This window comes from Styela clava, chromosome 2 (genome assembly GCF_964204865.1).
Source record: "Styela clava chromosome 2, kaStyClav1.hap1.2, whole genome shotgun sequence".
Classification (NCBI taxonomy): domain Eukaryota; kingdom Metazoa; phylum Chordata; class Ascidiacea; order Stolidobranchia; family Styelidae; genus Styela; species Styela clava.
Genome location: NC_135251.1, coordinates 18,000,006 through 18,010,461, shown reverse-complemented (window position 1 = coordinate 18,010,461; position 10,456 = coordinate 18,000,006).

The following is a 10,456-nucleotide window of genomic DNA, read 5'->3' as shown; positions in this document are numbered from 1 at the left end:
ACCGGTGAACGTACGTTTGAACCCACGTACATTTGAACCCATGTGTATATCAGCGGGTCCAATCTATATGCGGGTGCTAAAACCCATGGGTTAGGGTTAGTATGGGTACAAATATCCGCAAAACAAAAAATTCTACAGAGGTGCAATAGTATGCAGTTGTAATTGTCGTGGATCCAAATGTACGGAACCCTCGAAACCAAATGCTGCTGCCTGTTTAATTAAACAAAAAAAATATATCATTGAGTCATCATTTATTGTGTTTGCCTACCAGTAAAAGCAGCCAAAAACATCTTACTATATTTGTCGTTTTGTATTCAATTAAATAAGTTAATATTTTTCGATGAATACTTCCTTTGTCTATTTAGGAATTCTTTATTCCCCCCTATTCCCCAATACGCATAAAAAAATCTATTTCTTTGATTTGTTGAATCTTTAAGGTCCGTAACTAGTGCTACACACAATATGCACTATGGCTTTTGTGCAGTTCGAATAGTTGATAATTTATCAATAAAAACGTATTACCATAATGCTAAATAACTGAACAATAATTGTGAAACCACGCTAAATACAAATTTGTATTTCCACCAAAGAACATTAAAATTTCTCCTGGGGAGGAATTCCTTCCTGGTTGGGAAACTTTGAACTAAATGAATATTGAAAATGTAATGACAAAATCAATAATCCTAGTATTCTTCTCTTCAAATATCTTTTCATTTTTAGATGATATTGATTATTAATTTTTAAGGAACCTGAATAAAATAATAAGCAATCTGAATTATATTACGATCTAGAATGCGCTTACAAAATTAATAGGCGAATGTAAAAGTGAACTCAATCGCGAGTTGTGGTTACAGTATTTTTGTGTTGCATTGAAGTGATCAATATTATTTTTTTAAAGTGTAGCAATTGCAGATATTAACACCGAAAAATAAAAACCAGATGAGGCGATGTTCACATAGCTTATTTTTTTGTAACGCCGTGGAGTAATGCCTTTGCTGGAACGATCGATTGTTAGCTGATTCACCCAAATTTGTTCTGTGTGGTTATACAAGATCACAGAATGGAAAATACGAAATTCATGATTGTCTAGATACTTTATGCTAAAAACTCATTTGCCTTTCATGAAGGAATGGAGCGAGTTTCAGAGAATGGAGAGAGCAACTGGAAAAAATCACTGAATTTTGTTTGGTTGAAAAATCATTCGTCGATTGACAGTTTGCTATTTTTCAAACATTTTGAGGTAAACTCTTGTGCGCAAATACTTATTGAGCGGAACACAGTAATCGAAACCGCTAATAATAAAAATGTGGTTTTGACTGAAGATTCCGGCCGTGGAAACAACAATTCTTAATCTTGCGAGAGCCAATATAAATTAATAAAATAGGTATAAATAATTCAATAAAATAGTGAAAGTAAAATTTGGTTTCAGATTGCGAAATTCGTGAAACGAAGTCTTACGTTATTAAAAACTCATTACTCATTATTAAAATAAAACGACAAAAATCGAATTGTTTATATTATTGAAGTCTATTAAAGTATTAAAACGAAACCCCTCTTTAAAAAAAAAAATTTGAATGTGCCTCTCGGCGTTAAATTTTAATTGGGTACATTTGACGTTCGGCCGATTAATGTACAGTAGACGAAGTCAGGATGGTCCAAAGTTGCGAGGTTGGAGGGCCGCAAAAACTCCGCAGTCCGCAGTCGGAGAAAACCCAAATATGATCGAAACATCGCGAGTTTACACTTTTTAAACTTATTTAAGAATGAGAAGACCGCTTTAATTAGTTTTTCAAGAAAACTATATATAGCCTGCTATATATAGAAATTACTTGAAAACACACCAGACACTAATTCTTTCGTGACAGATATTACTTGAAAACACACCAGACACTGTGGTTTAAGGTTGTTGTGAGTAAGAAAACACGTTTTCTCCCAGTGTATCTTGGTCACGTTTTTACTACACTTATTGTATAAAGAATTGGTATATTTAAAAACTTGTATTACTTGTAGGCACAGAACCGCCACAAATGATTTTTATTAATTTTGATGAGGTCACCACACCAAATTTCGAAGTGAAAACGAACAACATAGAGCCCACAGAAAGTTTTGTAATAAATAAATGTAATAGTCCTAAATGTAGATACAGTCTTTAACCACTGAAAATCAAAGCAATAGATCCAGTAGTCGATTAGAAAATTGATTTTTTTTTTTCATACATACGGTCACAACAAGAAAAACCCTATAGAACTAGCCTACATCATTTCCAAGCGCTTATTATCAGATCAAAATTTTCTGATATAATTGTCCCCCACGGGATTCAAACCAGCGTATAGTACTAAACTCTTAGTTCAGGCCGATGGGCGACAACCAAATTGCTTAATGTTGAACGCGTTAATGGTCACCATCTTGTGGCAGTTTTCGCGGCGCGTAACAATAGAGCCATATGGGAATTTTCGCTAGAATGATGCCGAAGGATGGCTTTTGAACGTCGAGCTGCCCATGGCTTCATAGTAACATACCAATTTGACACTTTGCAATGCCGCCACAACAACCGTACAATGTCATTTGGTCTTCTAGTGCAGATTGAAACTGAGCAAGTGGGCGTTTATGACTTGGCAATAGAAAAATATCACCTCGAAAAAACAGCCATTTATACGAAGTTGAGTCGACCGGAATCGTCGCATGAAGATCCAATTTTGCAGTAGGAAACAGCAGCTGATCTCAATTTAGATTCTATTATTGGGATTCGCATTTCGGCACAGGCATCGTAACATAACCTTATAATTGTTTTTGTAATTTTCACCGCTTTCTATCACCAAAATTATTTACAAGTAAGCTTCGCCCGTGAATTTCATTTTCTTGTGTTCCTGTATGCTGTTTATGAATTTATTCATTTCAGTAAGATTTGCGTGCTGTGTTTTTCCACTTGTGTGAGTATGAGTGAATGGGCATAAACGCTGGTCGCGGCGTTACTATAAACCTTTTTCTAGGTTTTGCCCATTTTCCCGATCTTTACGTCGTCATTGTCTGTGTTCTTTATTTATTTTTATTTGTGATCTATGTTGTAGAGTTAGACGAAAGATCGAAATAAAATTGTATTGTATTTCCCATCAATGACATCATGAGGAACGCCATTGTTGAATGTCAATGGATGTTTCCCCGGCCTTTGTTTAGTTGCAATAATCAAAAATTAGTCTCGGAAAAGCTGCGATATAGCCTACTAGGCTAAATGTTGCTATCAGTAATTGTAAGCGGCACGTGGCTGAATATTTTAATAAAAATGATGGTTTTAAACATGTAAACCAGCTTATGAGCGCCAACTCTCCAAAACACCCTCGAAATAGTATCAATAATTTTGCAATAGTATATATAAATAGGGTTACCATATGTCTGAAGCCAAAAACCGGGACAGCGCGGATTGGACAAGCCAACTTTCGTATAATTCCGAGGTTTAGTGAATGTTTAAACGTTCCCAATACTGCATAGGCGCGAGACGAGGCCGTTGTTTTGCTTTCAGTTTCGTAGCGCACATAAGGGAACTACCTGAAAATGATTTTAAAATGTTCCTTAGAAATTTAGTAACGAATAATGCATTGTACTAATTTCCAAAAGTTGCACGTTTGACGGAAAAGACGCTTTTACTACAATGAATATGTGTTACCATCTGTCCTATATTATTTTCTTTTCCGGTATCACGAGCCAATAAACGCAGACTGCTGCATGACGTCAGCTGTAGGTGGATCGCCATGGTCGGATGAATATCAGATGCACTACTGCTCGCTTTTGCGTTGAGTAGCCTTTCCGTAGTCTTTTTCCGTTATTATTAGTTGAGTTATTCTAAGAAGGTGTTAAGAAGTACAAGGGAGCTATCAAACACATGTATATCCTTACCATAAATAGCAATTTTAGTTGAGCACTAGCTCATAAAAGTTGTTAAATAGGAAATGTTACTTAGGTCAATTTTACTGATGTCAGTTGGTCTGAATTCATAAAGTCGACAAGAATGCCGGAGTTGAAAAAAGTAGCATTGGAAGCGATTGAGAGGTGAGAAATCAAGTTGTAGACCGACAGTTGATGTTTTAAAATATAGGCTATAAGGCATTTCAGACTGTGATATATATATCGAAATTCAGTGTAGATATAGTCCAGTATGCAAACACTGCAGGAATGTAGTACATCCAATGAGCATATATATACGCTCATTGAGTACGGTAATAACGGTACATCAGATTTAATGCATTATGTATGAGAAGTATTAGTCAGTATTTACTATTTAGTGGTATTTTTACACTCATGCTGTTCCAAATATGATTTTCTTCCTCATTTTAGATACTGCACTACAGAAGAAAACGGCAATGTTCCACCAATCCAACCTAACGCAGGCTCTAATCCCTGCTGCTATCAGCGCTATAAAATGGATCGAACAAGAAGTCTCGAAGCGTAAAGGTATATGAGAATCATAACAGTTGCAAACAGCTTAGATGGGCTATTCATAATAAAATACTTTGGCATTTTTCGGCAATTGAAACTGCCCATCAAACTGAGGTTGGAGAACTTCATTGCGTTAAACTTAAAAAGACTAATTATAATATTTATGTTCACTATGTTATGTACATACTGTATTCATTTAAAATATTTTGCCTGTTCCATTAAATTTTCAAGTGAGAAATAACTGATTTATTCGTGTTTTGTGCCCACGGTGTTAATTTGTGACTTCATTGCTTAAAAATAAATAAGTTTGATAGCTTATAAAATGAATACAACTTCGTATGCTGTTCTTTGTTGTAAACTGCTTGTCTGAGGAAGTCTGATTTTGGTCAGACAAGGCGTGACAGAAATACATTTGTGTTAGTGTGCAACAGGGCTCTTGAATTGCATAGTTCTTATGCTGTGATTTTATGGGAACTCCTTATATTCAATTTTGCATCAGGATTGTGGAACAAGCTGTAATGCGTTCAGTATGTTCATTTTTATACGAAACTGAAGAATACGAAACTTATTATCTGGGTGTTTTTTGAAGGCGTCATCTCACGGCATATATCCATGGTAAGAATCTACAAGTGTTTAATAACTTACTTATACTTTTTAACAACGTCTTGACTCGACTGATAATAACCAAAAAGCGCGATGGAAAGGCTACTGAACGCAAAAGCGATCAGTATTAACTGCGATCTATCCTCCCGCTAACAGCTGATCAAATTTAATTGTTACGTCATGCAGAAATCTGCGTTCATTGGCCAATGTTGCCGGAAAAGTAGAGAATATAGGAACATTTTAGAATTATTTCCAGGTAGTTCCCTTATGTGCGTTATGAAACTCATTTTCTAGGCGTTTTCAGGGCCTCGTCTCACGGCCTAGCAATATCATTGTGGGTAGATTACAGGCATCAGAATTATATGTAAATCTTATTAAAATATCATTTATTGGTCTTCTCTTCTAATAATAGAGATCTTTTAATAACCCATTAGGAAACTTGCACTTTGTTTTCAGCGTTTTAATTATTCAAGTACAGTCGTTAAGGCTGAGAATTTCAGGGAAAACACTTTAACCGTTAACCGGGTAAAATTAACCGGTTAACCGCCGTGTGGCGTTTGGCGTAATAATTTATAATTTCAGCTTGTTGCGTCACAATGGTTATAAAGCAAATTCGTGTGTTCTTATCCCGGTATCACTCAAAATTATTTACGAATCAAGATAGTTTCATGATTGCTCTGCTGCTAGAGATAGGCAGCGTGGTTCGGGCATGTGGAAATATTTTAGAAAACCCGATTCCGTTGTTAAACATCATTTATGTGACAAATTTTCCGTGTTCGATGAGCAAATTCTACTTCGAGATATATATCATAAAGAAAAACGGCATCAACTGCGCGCTTGTTGTATGACATTGAATATCCGATATTGCAATGAAACCCCGAACAATTTATTTCGAAATCAACCGAAAAATAATTCTGAATTTATCATTGAAAATTTTCATTATCAGCAATCTTGGTATTTCCATTATTTTTCACATTTATTGAGTCCTTACCTACACAGTTAGTAATATTCTTTTGAATTACACGCCACAAGAGATAAATTTGCGATGACGTAATCATATTTGACGAAATTGTACGGCATAAAGATGATTTGTACCTGAGATGTCAGTTAACGGTTAAAATAAATCATAACCGTTAACCATTCCCAGCCCTAACTGTCGTGTGTTAAATTACCGTACTTCATATATATATATCATACCGTTAGTCGTTGCCTATGACATAAGAACTTCTCTCTCTAGTGCAGGCCTGCACAACTCAAATTACCACGAGGGCCGCAAGCATAAATCTGAAGTCCCGGCGTGCCGCAAACTTTGCCACATACATATTTCTCAAGATGTACTACAAATCAATTTAATGAAACACTTTCATTACTGGGGAGCTTAAAAATTTGAAGACTCTTATTTTCTTGAGTAAAAACAAGGTACAGTATTTTTGCATAGGAGATGGCAAATATGTTTTTAGTGGTTCATCTACCTTGAAAACGCACCCTTCATTTCCAATATTTCTTTTTTATTAGAATTAGGTATTGCGTGTTGCAGTATAAACTGAGTGCAGGAAAATATTTTACTCAGTTTCAGTTTTGTAAAATCGTCCCAAATATATGAATGACAATTTATTTAGTCATATCTACCGTTATTGGATATTTCCATTGTAGGCTAGACCAGTGGTTCACAACCGCCGGTCCGCGAACCGGTGCCGGTCCGCGAAGCTTTTATGCCGGTCCGCGAGAAAATTTAGTTGTTTCGTTGTTTTCATGTCGTCTCAATCGCTTTACCCGATACGAGGTTGCCTTGGTTTATTACGCAAGTTCTCTTCCACCGTCATATTGAGACATTGTGGCGACATCTTTCGTGACATTGTGGCGACGTCTTCCGCGACATCTTGGCACCGAGTAACCACACTTTTCGCTTTTTCGGCTCCAATTCATTGCGAATGCGCTCAATCGAATCTCGCAAGATTCAGAAAGCTAAAAATCGGCACGCATGCTTTTTCTGTTCTGCGTGCTTTTCCTGATTAATATAACCATCCACATAAAACTTTATGCATATATCTTTGTTTGAACCAGAAAACTGTCAATAACGGTATAATATTCCAGTAAGACATGAACTTGTTGCAGCCCTGCAGGTGGTCACGAGACGCGCAAAAATCATGGACCGCAGAGATTTTTCCCAGTTTTTTGATCAGGCACAGTAGAATTTTGATCCTGGCGCCAAGTTACCGACGACTTGTCATTGTAATTTCATTTCGTTTGAGACGTCGATCAACCACAAAAGGATATATATGATAAACCCGATAAAAAAGAAAAAGCTTGATTAATATTTGTGATTCTACTTTACAGTCCAGATTTAAAAAAAAAGATTCACTATCACAATTTAGGATATCTTTTTATAACGAATACCCATCGCTAAGTAATCGAGCAATCAAACTATTGTCCATATTTTCAACCAGTTACTGCGTTATGCAAAAAAGCATTTTCATCACTAGCTTAATTAAAACACAGCAAAGAAATCGGCCGCACGCCGGTGAAGAGCTACGTGTTGCAGAAACTTCTTTGAGGCCTCGTTTGCAATCCTATACTGGAAACGAAACAGCGGCAAAATTATCACTATAGTTAATAATGTTTGTACATGATTTCGCTTGTACATGTTGTTTATGTCAGATGTTTTATGTGTGTCTTTCTTACGCATAATGGGTGTCCAACACTGCATTTCTTTACGCAAATTTATGGGGTTGTTTTCTGTTTCACCCATTTCAATTTTTGGCCACATTATTTGATAGTTTTTTTTTCGTGTGATATGTTTTTGAGTGTGCCTTTTTGTCTAGAAGCATATTGAGTGCCCGACACTCCATTATATTACGCAAATTTATGTTATGCTTTTCTGTTCCGGTCATTTCAATTTTTGACGGTCCGCGAGTACATTTAATTTTATTCTACCGGTCCGCCAGGGTAGAAAAATTGGGAACCACTGGGCTAGACGAACAATCCGTTTAGTAGCAATAGATCTTCCTCTGTTGTACTTTTTTGACTGTTAAATTACATTTTTCTACAAAATCTGCCTAATTTATTTGAAATTTTACAGTAAATAGCAAAATATTTTGTGCGAGAATTTTTGCACCATTCATAAATGACGGAATTGTTTTTTAGGTTTTAAATTTGAATTAAAAAAGGAACTTCAGTTTCATAAACTGCTAGTAAAAAAAAATGGGGTTATTAAGAGGTTTCTAATATGAACTAATGGTTGTGAGATTGTATACCGATATTGTTTTAAGCGTGATTCAGTCTGAATACTGAGATATCTAAATCAGGGTTTCCCAAACTGGAGGACGAGGGGTCTAGCGACGAATTTTGGGGGTCACGAAGGGCACACCAATTTCACACAAAGTTAGATAGTGAAACTAGTGAAAAACATAAATCTCACGATTTCGAATATGATCAGAGTAGCGGCGCGCTTGCATAACAATGCGGGCTTTGATTGTTAGACCCGAGAAGTGGCGTGTTTCCGAATCACCCGCGGGCCGCACAGAAGTATCTAGCGGGCCGCATGCGGCCCGCGGGCCGTATGTTGTGCAGGCCTGCTCTAGTGGTATCTGAACTAGTGAAGTGATTCTCAAGTCATTGGTAAATCGACTGCCTCCATTGAAAAAATTGTATTAATATCTAATAAAAAATATTTTGTGGCTGTCAAACTGCATAACCGGGACATTTTTCTACCGGGCAGGACAACATGCTAAAATCGGGACTGTTTCGGCTAAACCGGGACGTATGATAAGCCAAGGATCGGGATAACATCCATCATGGCGATTGGAATGGCCAAAAGTTACTTCGGATGCAACTCTCCATGAGTATACAGATTGCTTTCAAATGCAATTTAATGCACTACACGTGTGGTTTAGCACACGGCGGACCAGTAAACAAAATGTACTAATTGAAAAGTGTGGAACAGAAAATAATAACATATATTTGCGTAATATAATGCAATGTCGTGCACTTATTAATATGCTTCTAGATAATAATAAAAAAGTCATATCAAAAAACATTTCACACGTGAAAAAACTATCAACTAATGTGCCGGCAAAAAACTCAAAGGGGTGGAACATATAATAATAACGTATTTTTGCGTAATAAATTGCAATGTCGGGCACTCATTCGGCGTATAAAGGCACACAGAAAACATCTCACAAAAAAACATGTAGGCCTACATGTCATATCATGTACAAACACAATTAACTTTAGTGAGAATTTTCTGCTGTTTCGTTTCCAATATAAGATGCAAACGAGGAGAAGCTTCTGCAACACGTAGCTTTGCAGCGGCTTCCAGTCGATTTCAACGCTTCGTTTTAATTAAGCTAGTGATGAAACTGTTTTTTTTTGCATAAGTAACTGGTTGAAAATACGGACAACAGTTTGATTACTCGATTACTTAGCGATTGTTATTCGTTTATCAGGATTCGATATCCAAAATAGTGACAACAATTCTTTTTAAATTTGGACTATAAAGTAGAATCACAACATAGACTTGCTTTCTCTTTTGATTGTCAACAAATTCGCTTCATCTACTTTTTACTTTTTGAGAATTTTCTGGTCCAGAAGAAGACCTATTCTCTTCGTTCTTGTTGAAAAAAAAAATAAAAATGCTTTGTTTGTAATTAATAACATAGGCTATTAATACATCTGCAGTTGATCGACGCCCCAAAGAAAAAGAATTTACATTAATTTACAAATGATTTCACAATGAAAAAGTCGTCGGTTACTTGACACTACTACACCTGCTCAAAATTCTGCTGTGCATCACCCGGAAAAGATTTCTGCGGCTCTTTTGTTACGCGTCTCATGACCACCCGCAGGGTCGCAGCAAGTTAGGATAGGATTTACATATACAGTAGTTGATATCTTACTGGATGTCATGGCGAAGTTCTGAAATATTATAGGCTACTGTCCTTGACTGTTTTCTGGTTTAAAAAAAAATTATTATTCATAACCTTTTATTTGGCTGGTCATATTAAGCAGGAAAAGAATGCAGAATAGAGAAAACACGCGTGCCGATTTCAGGTTTCTCGATCCAGCGAGATTTGACGGAGCGCTTTTGCGGTGAATCGGAAGGGAAAAGTGTGATTATTCGGCCGCCAAGACGTTGCGAGGCAACTAATACCGCAGTTATCAAACAGCAATATGACGGCGGAAGAGAAGTTGCGTAATAAACCAACGCAACTTCGTCTTTGGTAAAGCGATTGAGACGGCAGCAAAACAACAAAACGAAGTTTTTCACGGACCACCAAAAAAGCTTGGGTCCGCGAACCAGCGTTTGGGAACCACTGGCCTTTAGCACATTATATGATAGCAACGCGATCGGACGAGATCTCCTTGAAAACTACCTAAGATATTAGTATAAATATTATGGGCGTTTCATTAGCTGTTTGCTAAA